We start from the raw sequence: 10339 nt of genomic DNA, 5'->3' as shown, positions 1-10339 counted from the left end.
ATCTCCTTTGCTGTGATTCGTCGGTCCAGCCTACCGAGAGTTCACTAGGGTATGTGTTTTCGTGCATGTATGACATCAGCTTTGCAGTCGAGAACCACGCCCTACCCCGGCAGGGCTTCTCTTCCTTGTCTGAAACACACCTTTCCCCCCTGACCTGAGCTTGTGTTAAAGAGTAAAATGAATTAACAAAGTGCATTGATATACAAAATAACATAATAATGTAACTCCTAATGGAGTGTAACACAGTAAAAGGTATAATAAGTATTAGTAAAAGCTTGAGGTAAAAGTACATTCTTGGTCAGTCTACTATACATGCATCTCTCTAAACTATATATATTCTCAAAAGCAGTAACTACATATTCTCTAAGGCTGTACTAACATACAGTACCTCACTCAACTGATCAAGGGCTTGATGATTAGTTGATTTGTTAAACTCAGGTGTGCTGAACTAGTACTGGGCTGAAACAAAAGCCTGCACCCCAGGAAAAGGGGTATATGAACACTGCTGTAAATACTGCAGGTGAAACTGACAAATGCCCATGAAGTAATAGACATGGTGGTCCTGAAATGACCGCCAGGCCAGCTTTACTTTTAAGTACACACCTTTAACCCCAGCTGGAAGTTTATGGGGCGTTCTCGAATTATGGTGGCATTTGGGCATGGCATTTTGGGGAAAACAATGATTTACGTTTTCTAGTTTTTATTTAATTTAAATGTATTTGGGTACATCTTCCCATTCTATATCAACTAATAATATAGGACATACTAAAAGGGTGTTATTAGAGAATCATTTTGTTTAAAATAGATTCCTCCCCCGATAACATTTTGCCACTTGAAATTATGCTCAAGGTCGTTGTATATCTTTGTAATCAAGGCTGTAACACCAATGACATAAAACTGAGGGTCACACATTATACTAGTATGCATTTTTTGGTTTTATTAAATAGTTGTGTTTACTGTCTAGCATTCAAAATAATAGATAGATATCTCTAAATCACCAAAACATGTCACTACACCTCTACCAGAGGAGGCTGGTGAGATGAGCTATAGGAGGACAGGCTTATTGTAATGGAACGGTACCGAACACATCAAACACATGGAAAAAACGCATTTGACTTGGTTCCATTGATTCCATTCAAGCCTTAACATGAGCCTGTCCTCCTATAACTCCTCTAACCAGCCTCCTCTGACATCTGCACATCACCAATGAGACAAGCCAATTTGCTAGCACCCAGGAGTTTTGACAATACATACAAATATATGTTCTGTAGCATAAAATACTTACATATGTTTTCTTATTAAATAACAGTTCAATGAAACAGAACATGTATTATTTGTCATGTTTTTGTCAATTTAAAGTGTTTTTACAGGGTGCCAAAGTCAAGGGATAGCATTTACCAACGCAATTCAAAATCAGTTGATCACGTTCTATGACACACAGCTAATCTCACCTCACCTAAAACCATGAATATGCAATACAGAACCAGCCATTAAACTAGTAACTAATATCAGAGTTTTTTTGGGGGGGGGATTAACTATTCAATCAATATACTGTATATTCAAATATTTAATTTGATCTAATATTGAACTCCAGTCCATTGTATAATAGCGGACAAAGACTGTGAAATCTTCCAATTGGTGTGAGTGGGCATGGGGTAATCCTCAGAGGACACATGCACCCCAGCAACAAGGCTGTGCTCTGACTTGCATTCTCAGGTAATTGGGCCCCAGGTGTTTGTGCACCAGGTGGGGCAGTACAGGGGGTTCAAATGACTAGAACCCCATGGGACCAGGTGAATCTGGGAAGCAAAGCAGCAACCAAACAAGCCAATTAACTGGCTGATTCAACTTCCTACTCAGGACATCTGCCTTGCATTGATTGCACAGTGGTTAAACCACAAACTACTTGTCAAACATTGTCAATCCTGTAACCTCACTCAGATATTCAGGTACCTATCTGCATTCATACACAATAGGCTACATAAAGAACAACACCCAGAGGCAGATGTCATGTTCCAGCTACAGGTGGAGTAGGGGTTGTGGGAATGATGCAGCTACTGGTACACAGACAGACAGAGGGGGAAAGGGGGAACAGACAGACCCTGTGGGGATGGTGAGCTCAGCTCAGGGAATCCTGTTACGATGGCGTTACCATGGGTACCAAGGCACACAAACACACCGCCCTGAAGGTACTGTACGTTTATCCCTGATGTGATGTGGTTTCATCATTCTCATAAAGAAAAATACAAAGTATTTCAGTCCATTTACATTTGACCAACAACACATTTAGTCTTTGATAAACTATAAGATATTGCATAAAAGTGGATGTAGTAAAAAGCCATGTTGACTGGCAAGACCATATACAACTTCCTGGTGCTGTTCAGCTCATAAAAAAATTGGATGCAGTCTATCACAGTGCAATCCGTTTTGTCACCAAAGCCCCATATACTACCCACGATTGCGACCTGTATGCTCTCGTTGGCTGGCCCTCGCTTCATACTCGTCGCCAAACCCACTGGCTCCATGTCATCTACAAGACCCTGCTAGGTAAAGTCCCCCCTTATCTCAGCTCGCTGGTCACTATAGCATCTCCCACCTGTAGCACACGCTCCAGCAGGTATATCTCTCTAGTCACCAACAAAACCAATTCTTTCTTTGGCCGCCTCTCCTTCCAGTTCTCTGCTGCCAATGACTGGAACGAACTACAAAAATCTTGAAACTGGAAACACTTATCTCCCTCACTAGTTTTAAGCACCAACTGTCAGAGCAGCTCACAGATTACTGCACCCGTACATAGCCCACCTATAATTTAGCCCAATCAACTACCTCTTTCCCAACTGTATTTAATTTATTTATTTTGCTCCTTTGCACCCCATTATTTTTATTTCTACTTTGCACATTCTTCCATTGCAAAACTACCATTCCAGTGTTTTACTTGCTATATTGTATTTACTTTGCCACCATGGCCTTTTTTGCCTTTACCTCCCTTTTCACCTCATTTGCTCACATTGTATATAGACTTGTTTATACTGTATTATTGACTGTATGTTTGTTTTACTCCATGTGTAACTCTGTGTCGTTGTATCTGTCAAACTGCTTTGCTTTATCTTGGCCAGGTCGCAATTGTAAATGAGAACTTGTTCTCAACCTACCTGGTTAAATAAAGGTGAAATAAAAATAAATAAATAAAAAAAAGTCACAGATTACAGTATAGAGTAAACAGAATGCTGTGCCTGCCAGCTGTAAGATATTGGGCCACAGGCAGGGAGCCTGCGTGAAAAATGTACACGTACACACACGTACAGTATACACTCACACAGCAACCAGAGTTAACGATATATTGAGCAACATACAGTAGGCCTGCATACCACCAGGGGTTACACATATAGATCACAGGAGGCTGGTGGGAGGAGATATAGGAGGACAGGCTTATTGTAATGGCTGGAATGGAATTAATGGAACGGTAACACATCAAACATGTGTAAACCACATGTTGGACTCCGTTCCGTTAATTCCATTCCAGCCATTAAAATGAGCCCATCCTCCTATAGCTCCTCCCACAGCATCCACTGATAGAGGGCCTAGTACTAATTTTATGGGATTACATTGGGGAGGAAAAACAAATCTCATTAGGCTTCTGGAGTTGGGTGGGGAATAGTAGCTTTCTTTCCTCCATTTTCTTTCAATATTGTTTCTATTTCTTAAAGATTGTTTGCCTATACATTTCATATTATAATAGAAGATTTTCTCTAGAATGGAGAGAGGAAGATTGAGGGTATGAGAGTAAAAGCACAAAGGTTACACAGAAAAAAGAAAGGGGGAGATGTGGGTTTCAAGAAGATGGAGTGAGTAAGAGGGTTTGGGGGAACAGGGAGATTAGCAGATGTAGTTGTCCTGTGGGAGAATTGGAATACTGGCAATCTGACTTTGTGCTCAATTTAATGGAGGCAAAGGCTCAAAGTATACTGAGGTATAGGCCAAATAACTATCTGTACTGAAGATGACATGTTATGTCAGCCCAGATACAGTATCTATTTACTAGTTTCATTTTATTTATGAGTTTACTCTCAGTGCATCAAAGCACAAACCCATGACATGTAGGCCCTACTCCTAAACTATAGAGGGCGGGGTGGAGAGCTCTGGTTGATGATTCCAGAGAAGAATAAGAGCAAAACACAGAAAAAGACAGAGTGGAAGTATTTTTCTCCACCTCCCAGAACTTAACGTACAACTTGCCGGCATCACTCAGGAAAGACTGCCCTTCCTCTCACCTTGACTTCTAGTTTAATTCAAAGGTAAGTGACTAACCACATGTATATGTTATGTAAGAAAATTACCATTGTTATGACAAAATTAAAGCCTTGATCTGCAGGTGCTTTTCACAACTGAATCGCAAGGTGTGTTTTCAGGTTTTGAAGACAGAGCTTTGAGTTGTTCTTTGACCTTTCCAAAGAGAACCAAAAGTATGTGGACATCTGCTTGTTGAACATCTCATTCCAAAATTGTGGGCATTAATATTGAGTTGGTCTTTTGGAACATTGTGGGATTTGCTTCCACTCAGTCACGAGCATTAGTGAGGACAGGCACTTATGTTGGGCGATTAGGCCTGGCTAGCAGTTGGTGTTCCAATTCATCTCGAGGGGGTTGAGGTCAGGGCTCTGGGGAGGCCAATCAAGTTCTTACACCTATCTCAACAAAGCATTTCTGTATGGACCTTGCTTTGTGCACTGGGGCATTGTCACGCTGAAAAAGCTGTTTCCACAAAGTTGGAAGCACCGAATCGTCTAGAAAGTAATTGGATGCTGTACCTTTTTTAAGATTTCCCTTCACTAGAACTGAGGTGCCTGAACCATGAAACAGCCTCCGACCATTATTCCTCCACCACCAAACTTTAGTTGGTACTATACATTTGGGCAGGTACCGTTCTCCCGACAAACCAAGATTTATCTGTCGGACTGCCAGTTGGTGAAGCGTGATTCATCACTCCAGGGAAAGCGTTTCCACTGCTCCAGAGTCCAATGGCGGCGAGCTTTACACTACTCCAGCCAATGCTTGGCATTGCGCATGGTGATCTTAGCGTTGTGTGCGGCTGCTTGGCCATGGAAACCCATTTCATGAAGCTCCCGAACTGTTTTTGTTCTGATGTTGCTTCCAGAGGCAGTTTGGAACTTGGTAGTGAGTGTTGCAACAGGACAGATTTTCACTCGCTATGCACTTGAGCACTTGAGCTTGTGTGGCCTACCACTTTGCGTCTTAGCTGTTGTTGCTCCTATAAGTTTCCACTTCACAATAACAGCACCTACAGTTGGCCAGGGAAGAAATTTTACAACCTGACTTGTTGGAAAGGTGGCATCGTATGACGGTGTCACGTTAAGTCACTGAGCTCTTCAGTAAGGCCATTCCACAGCTAATGTTTGTCTATGGCTGTGTGGTCTAATTTATACACCTATCAGAAATGGGTGTGGTTGCAATAGCCGGATCCACTTATTTTTAGAGGTGTCCACATACTTTTCAACAAAGTTCCCCTGCGTTTCCGCTAGCTAGTCTAGCCACTCCTGTGTCATCTGTGCAAAGTTTGAAAGTTACTACAACATTTCAATTCAAGTTTGACTGGAATTCTAAAGTTAGCTAACCACTTTGGAGACCCAACATTTAGTCAATATACTTGATACAAGATACAGTAAATTACTAGTTTGCATTCTCAACCCACATACGAGACTATTTGCACCAAGTTAAAGGGATGTTCTATTGACAGGATTAATAGGGGATCTCATGTCAATTGGATGACTTGAAATCCCTGTCGGTATCTTTTGAAAAAATGTATCCAATGGCAAGAATAGAGGACCTACAACATTCAGAATTATACATATTGGGTTTTGCCTGTCAAGACGTCGTCTGACATTCAGTAGTTCTTCTAGCCTTGACAGATGCCTTACCACTGCTTCGGTCTAGTACAGTGCAATGTAATTCATGAGATGGACAGTAGCTAATAACCTACAGCTAGCAACACTAAGCTCACAACCAGAAAGGACACTTTTAGGAAAAGGACTCTTCATGCAGTGAAAGTCATTTTTAACCACCACTGACTGAAATAGCAGTAGGTTCTACTGGACCTAGTAGATTTGTATTCAGCAGTCAACAAAGGGCCTCTGATATAGCAAGGCCATTTGGGGTGGTGTTCATGCCTTCATTGGCTTGACTTAAGGTTACATGGTATGTGAAAAACATTGATACCTCAAATGACTGATACACTGAAATAAACATGCTGATTCACATTTTAAGGCTCCAGAGGTTGCACAATAGACATTGAAGTATCATGTTTATAGGACTGATCATGCGCTACAAGTTCTGGTTAGCAGTCTTAAATATATTTGGACTTTTCTCCTCCAAGGTTGAGCACCATATCCATCCTGAAGATTCATGCCTTGGAGATCTGTGATTCTCGTGGCAACCCTACTGTGGAGGTGGACCTCTACACTGACAAAGGTAAATGTTGCTATTGGCCTAACCCTGTGTTCCTCAGTTTGGGAACCACTGCTATAGTTGATTGTCCAACTTTTTATGACAAACTCTATTTTATATCTGTCACTCTTGTCTCCCAGGTCTGTTCAGAGCAGCTGTACCCAGTGGCGCTTCCACTGGTATCTATGAAGCCCTGGAGCTCAGGGACAATGACAAGTCATGCTACCTTGGGAAAGGTGTGTGTCTGGGGTTAATATACTATAACTCCATAATATGATTATAATGGAATCTGTTTTCTCTGAATGCATCCTTGTGCGTGAAGTTAATCCTTTGTCACAGTAATGGTTGCATGATTCACCAATCTAAAAAACTGAAACTCTGACTGAGGTACATTTGTTTTAGTGTCTGAAAAAGCATACTAGGTTGTAGCTTGGATTGCTACTTTCTAAATCCCCCAATTGTCAATGCTTCTTACATTTCAGCTCCACTGCATGTGTTGCTTTGCCATCAGCGTAACATCACTGATGTTCTACCTGCTACAGAGCACATTATTTCAATTCACAATATGGAATGAATGTGCGTGTCAGCCATCGAGAATTGAATCTCTGCTGTTCTTGCGGTTGGACGCTGCCATTGGATGTTACACAACGTGAGCACAACGCATGCAGTAGAGCAGCTTTCATTAATTTCACCGGAAGCAATCCCTCTGGCTGATGGCAATGCCAGATGGCTGCAGAGTGGCAAGGCTGTTAGTCTGTAATGTTTCATTGTCCTTTCAGGTGTCTCACAAGCCGTGGACCACATTCACTCTGCACTTGCACCTGCAATCGTTGGTCAGGTACAGTAGAAATAATAGTTCTTGAAAGTTGATGTACAATGACATGGAATGTTGTCTTTGCTCGTGTTGATGTTTCCCTACCTGGTAAAGAAACATTCTAGGTGCCCACTCTGTCACATACTCGTAGTTAATGCAGCCCTTGTTCCTCAGTTTAAATGCTATGTGTTTAACTTGTTTTTATTCATCTCAGGATGTGTCTGTGGTTGAGCAGGAGAAAATTGATCAGATCATGCTTGACATGGATGGCACAGAGAACAAGTGTAAGTTTCAGATTAAAATGTGGAGGACATGTTTTAGCTAGGTAAATGCATTGATTGTAAGTCACACTGAATGAGTTCTGTCGGCTAAATAACTCAATATTTGCCCCATATGAGGTTATTTTTGATCAATTTCACTTGCATTTATTCTTATTTTTTGCACATCAGTCAAGTTTGGTGCCAACGCCATCCTGGGTATTTCCCTGGCCGTGTCTAAGGCTGGCGAAGCAGAGAAAGGTGTCCCCTTGTACCGTCACATCGCTGATCTTGCTGGGAACCCAGAGGTCATCCTACCTGTGCCGGTGAGTAATTGTGAAAGTCAGTACTGTAATAGTAAAATACTGTTGCTCAAAACACGCTCACACATGCCTTGTTTTACAGCTTGTCGTGTAGTTAATTTTCCCCATATCTCAAATATATTTTAATTTAATGAAATCAAATAAGAATCTTGGTTTTCCTATTTCCCAGGCCTTTAACGTGATCAATGGTGGGTCTCACGCAGGTTACAAGCTGGCCATGCAGGAGTTCATGATCCTACCGGTGGGTGCCAGCACCTTCAAGGAGGCCATGTGTATCGGGGCTGAGGTCTACCACAACCTGAAGAACGTCATAAAGAATAAGTACGGCCAGGACGCCACCAATGTGGCAGATGAGGGTGGCTTCGCTCCCAACATCCTGGAGAACAAGGAAGGTATCAGATGTGATCATAGAATATTTTGATCACATAAAGTATATATTTTTTATTTTCAGTACAAAGTATATTTTGGTACTTTTTTGGCTGCAGCTTTTTCTACGGGAAACTCATCACCTCAGCCACTAACTTGTAGCACCCACATGGTCACAAGGTGTTGCCAATGTACAACACATTATTCTAACAAATGAACACCCGTTTAAATTTCCACAGCTCTAGAGCTGATCAGAGGTCATCAGCAAAGCAGGATACACAGAAGTGGTGATTGGCATGGGTGTGGCTGCCTCTGAGTTCTACAGGGATGGTAAATATGTCTTGAACTTCAAGTCTCCTGATGACCCAGAGCGTTACATGACTCCTGATGAGCTGGCTGACTTCTACAAGAGCTTCTGCAAGGATTACCCAGGTGTCTTGTCCTTGTTTACCTTACGAGTATTTCAAAAGTATTTAATGTTGACTCTGGCTGGATCAGCTTTGTATTTTATCACAAATTCCGTGAATCAGTTTACACTATGGAGTTGGGCAAAGTTAAATATTATGGGTGGCAAATGAAATGACGCACAATGTCCTATTCTATGGTTTAGTCTACTCTAATGTACAGGACCATGACTTTCCTCTCAGTGATCACTGCTCTGTGACAGGTGTGTCCATTGAGGACCCCTTTGACCAGGACGACTGGGAGGCGTGGTCCAACTTCACTGGCAGCACAGAGATCCAGGTGGTGGGTGATGACCTCACAGTGACCAAGGCCTGCAACTGCCTGCTGCTTAACGTCAACCAGATCGGCTCTGTGACTGAGTCTCTGGCCACGTAAGTTTCACACACATCTATACTCCATAGTGACTTCAAGAGGAGCTCAGTTTTTTTCCTTGCCTTTTTTTTTTGGGGGGGGCAGACCTGAGAAAATACCTGAGATTTAGGAGTTTGTAATTATACTATACATTGATGAGCATTAACTGTTATGTAATGTGAGTCAAGGCAAACAACCTGCCAGTTGTAAGTCTGTGAGCCTTGCACGATGCAATGTTCCAACGGTGTGAACTTCTAACCACATCATGAGTCCTCTTTCCCCTGTCCAGGTGCAAGATGGCCCAGTCCAGTAGTTGGGGAGTGATGGTCAGCCATCGCTCTGGGGAGACTGAGGACACCTTCATTGCTGATCTGGTGGTGGGCCTGTGCACTGGACAGGTTTGGGGCTGCCCAAAGGAATCATTCTTATGATTGATTTTAAATTATATTTGTTACTGTACATTATTGCTATGTAATTAATGTTGCCCCTGTCTGTTTGTCCAGATTAAGACTGGGGCTCCTTGCTGCTCTGAGCGTCTGGCCAAGTACAACCAGATTCTCAGGTGAGGGTTCATGACCTTTGATTAGGCTGTAATGTTGTGATGCTTGTCATTTTTATTCTGCTGGATTTATTTTCTTGTTGATCATGTTTTTTACCCATGTAATCCTGCATGGCATAACCATTGGGGAAATGTATAATTTTAGTTCACCATTATACGGAATCATCTTTATTTGCCAAATAATTTGCATGTACTAGAACTTGATTAAGTGAAATGTTGCTGTCTATTCTAGTTGTAGCAATCACATACAGTATGGACACTGAAGATAAACTGCAGTCTAAGCTATACACTTCATAACCGTTTTGAATATTGCTTTGGTGCTAAACTGTATTTTCTGTTTCCTCTCAGAACTGAAGAGGAATTGGGAGACGAGGCTGTCTTTGCTGGGAAGAACTTCAGGAACCCGCTGGCTTAACTGAGTGCAATGGGCACATACTCATTGGCATATAGGCACACTTGCACATAACAGTTTAGCAAACATTCCAATGATTACTTGCAAATGCTGAAGAAGCTTACGGAAAGTATAAAGGTAGTTGAATAAAGTAATTCGTTTGGAACTGAACCATTTCCCCGTGGTCATTACCTTTTTGCAAGATGTGTACATTTTTTTGATTGTCAAGCATGTATGTATTATAAGGGTGACCGGTGTGACTATTCTGCCATTGTTATATCATTTTTTTATTAAAATGTGTTCCTGGAATATTAGTCTGAGCTGGATAATGTATCCAGGTGTGAACCTGTT

General features: G+C 41.8%; 1 pseudogene; it reads left to right on the top strand.

Annotated features, from left to right (window-relative positions):
* The first annotated feature begins 4163 nt into the window (after nucleotides 1-4163).
* Nucleotides 4164-10159, top strand: LOC118400464 (alpha-enolase-like; annotated as a pseudogene).
* The last annotated feature ends 180 nt before the right edge of the window (nucleotides 10160-10339 follow it).

This window comes from Oncorhynchus keta, chromosome 21, assembly GCF_023373465.1.
Source record: "Oncorhynchus keta strain PuntledgeMale-10-30-2019 chromosome 21, Oket_V2, whole genome shotgun sequence".
Classification (NCBI taxonomy): Eukaryota; Metazoa; Chordata; class Actinopteri; order Salmoniformes; family Salmonidae; genus Oncorhynchus; species Oncorhynchus keta.
Note: the sequence above shows the minus strand (reverse complement) of the source record. Positions and strands in the feature narration are given on the sequence as shown.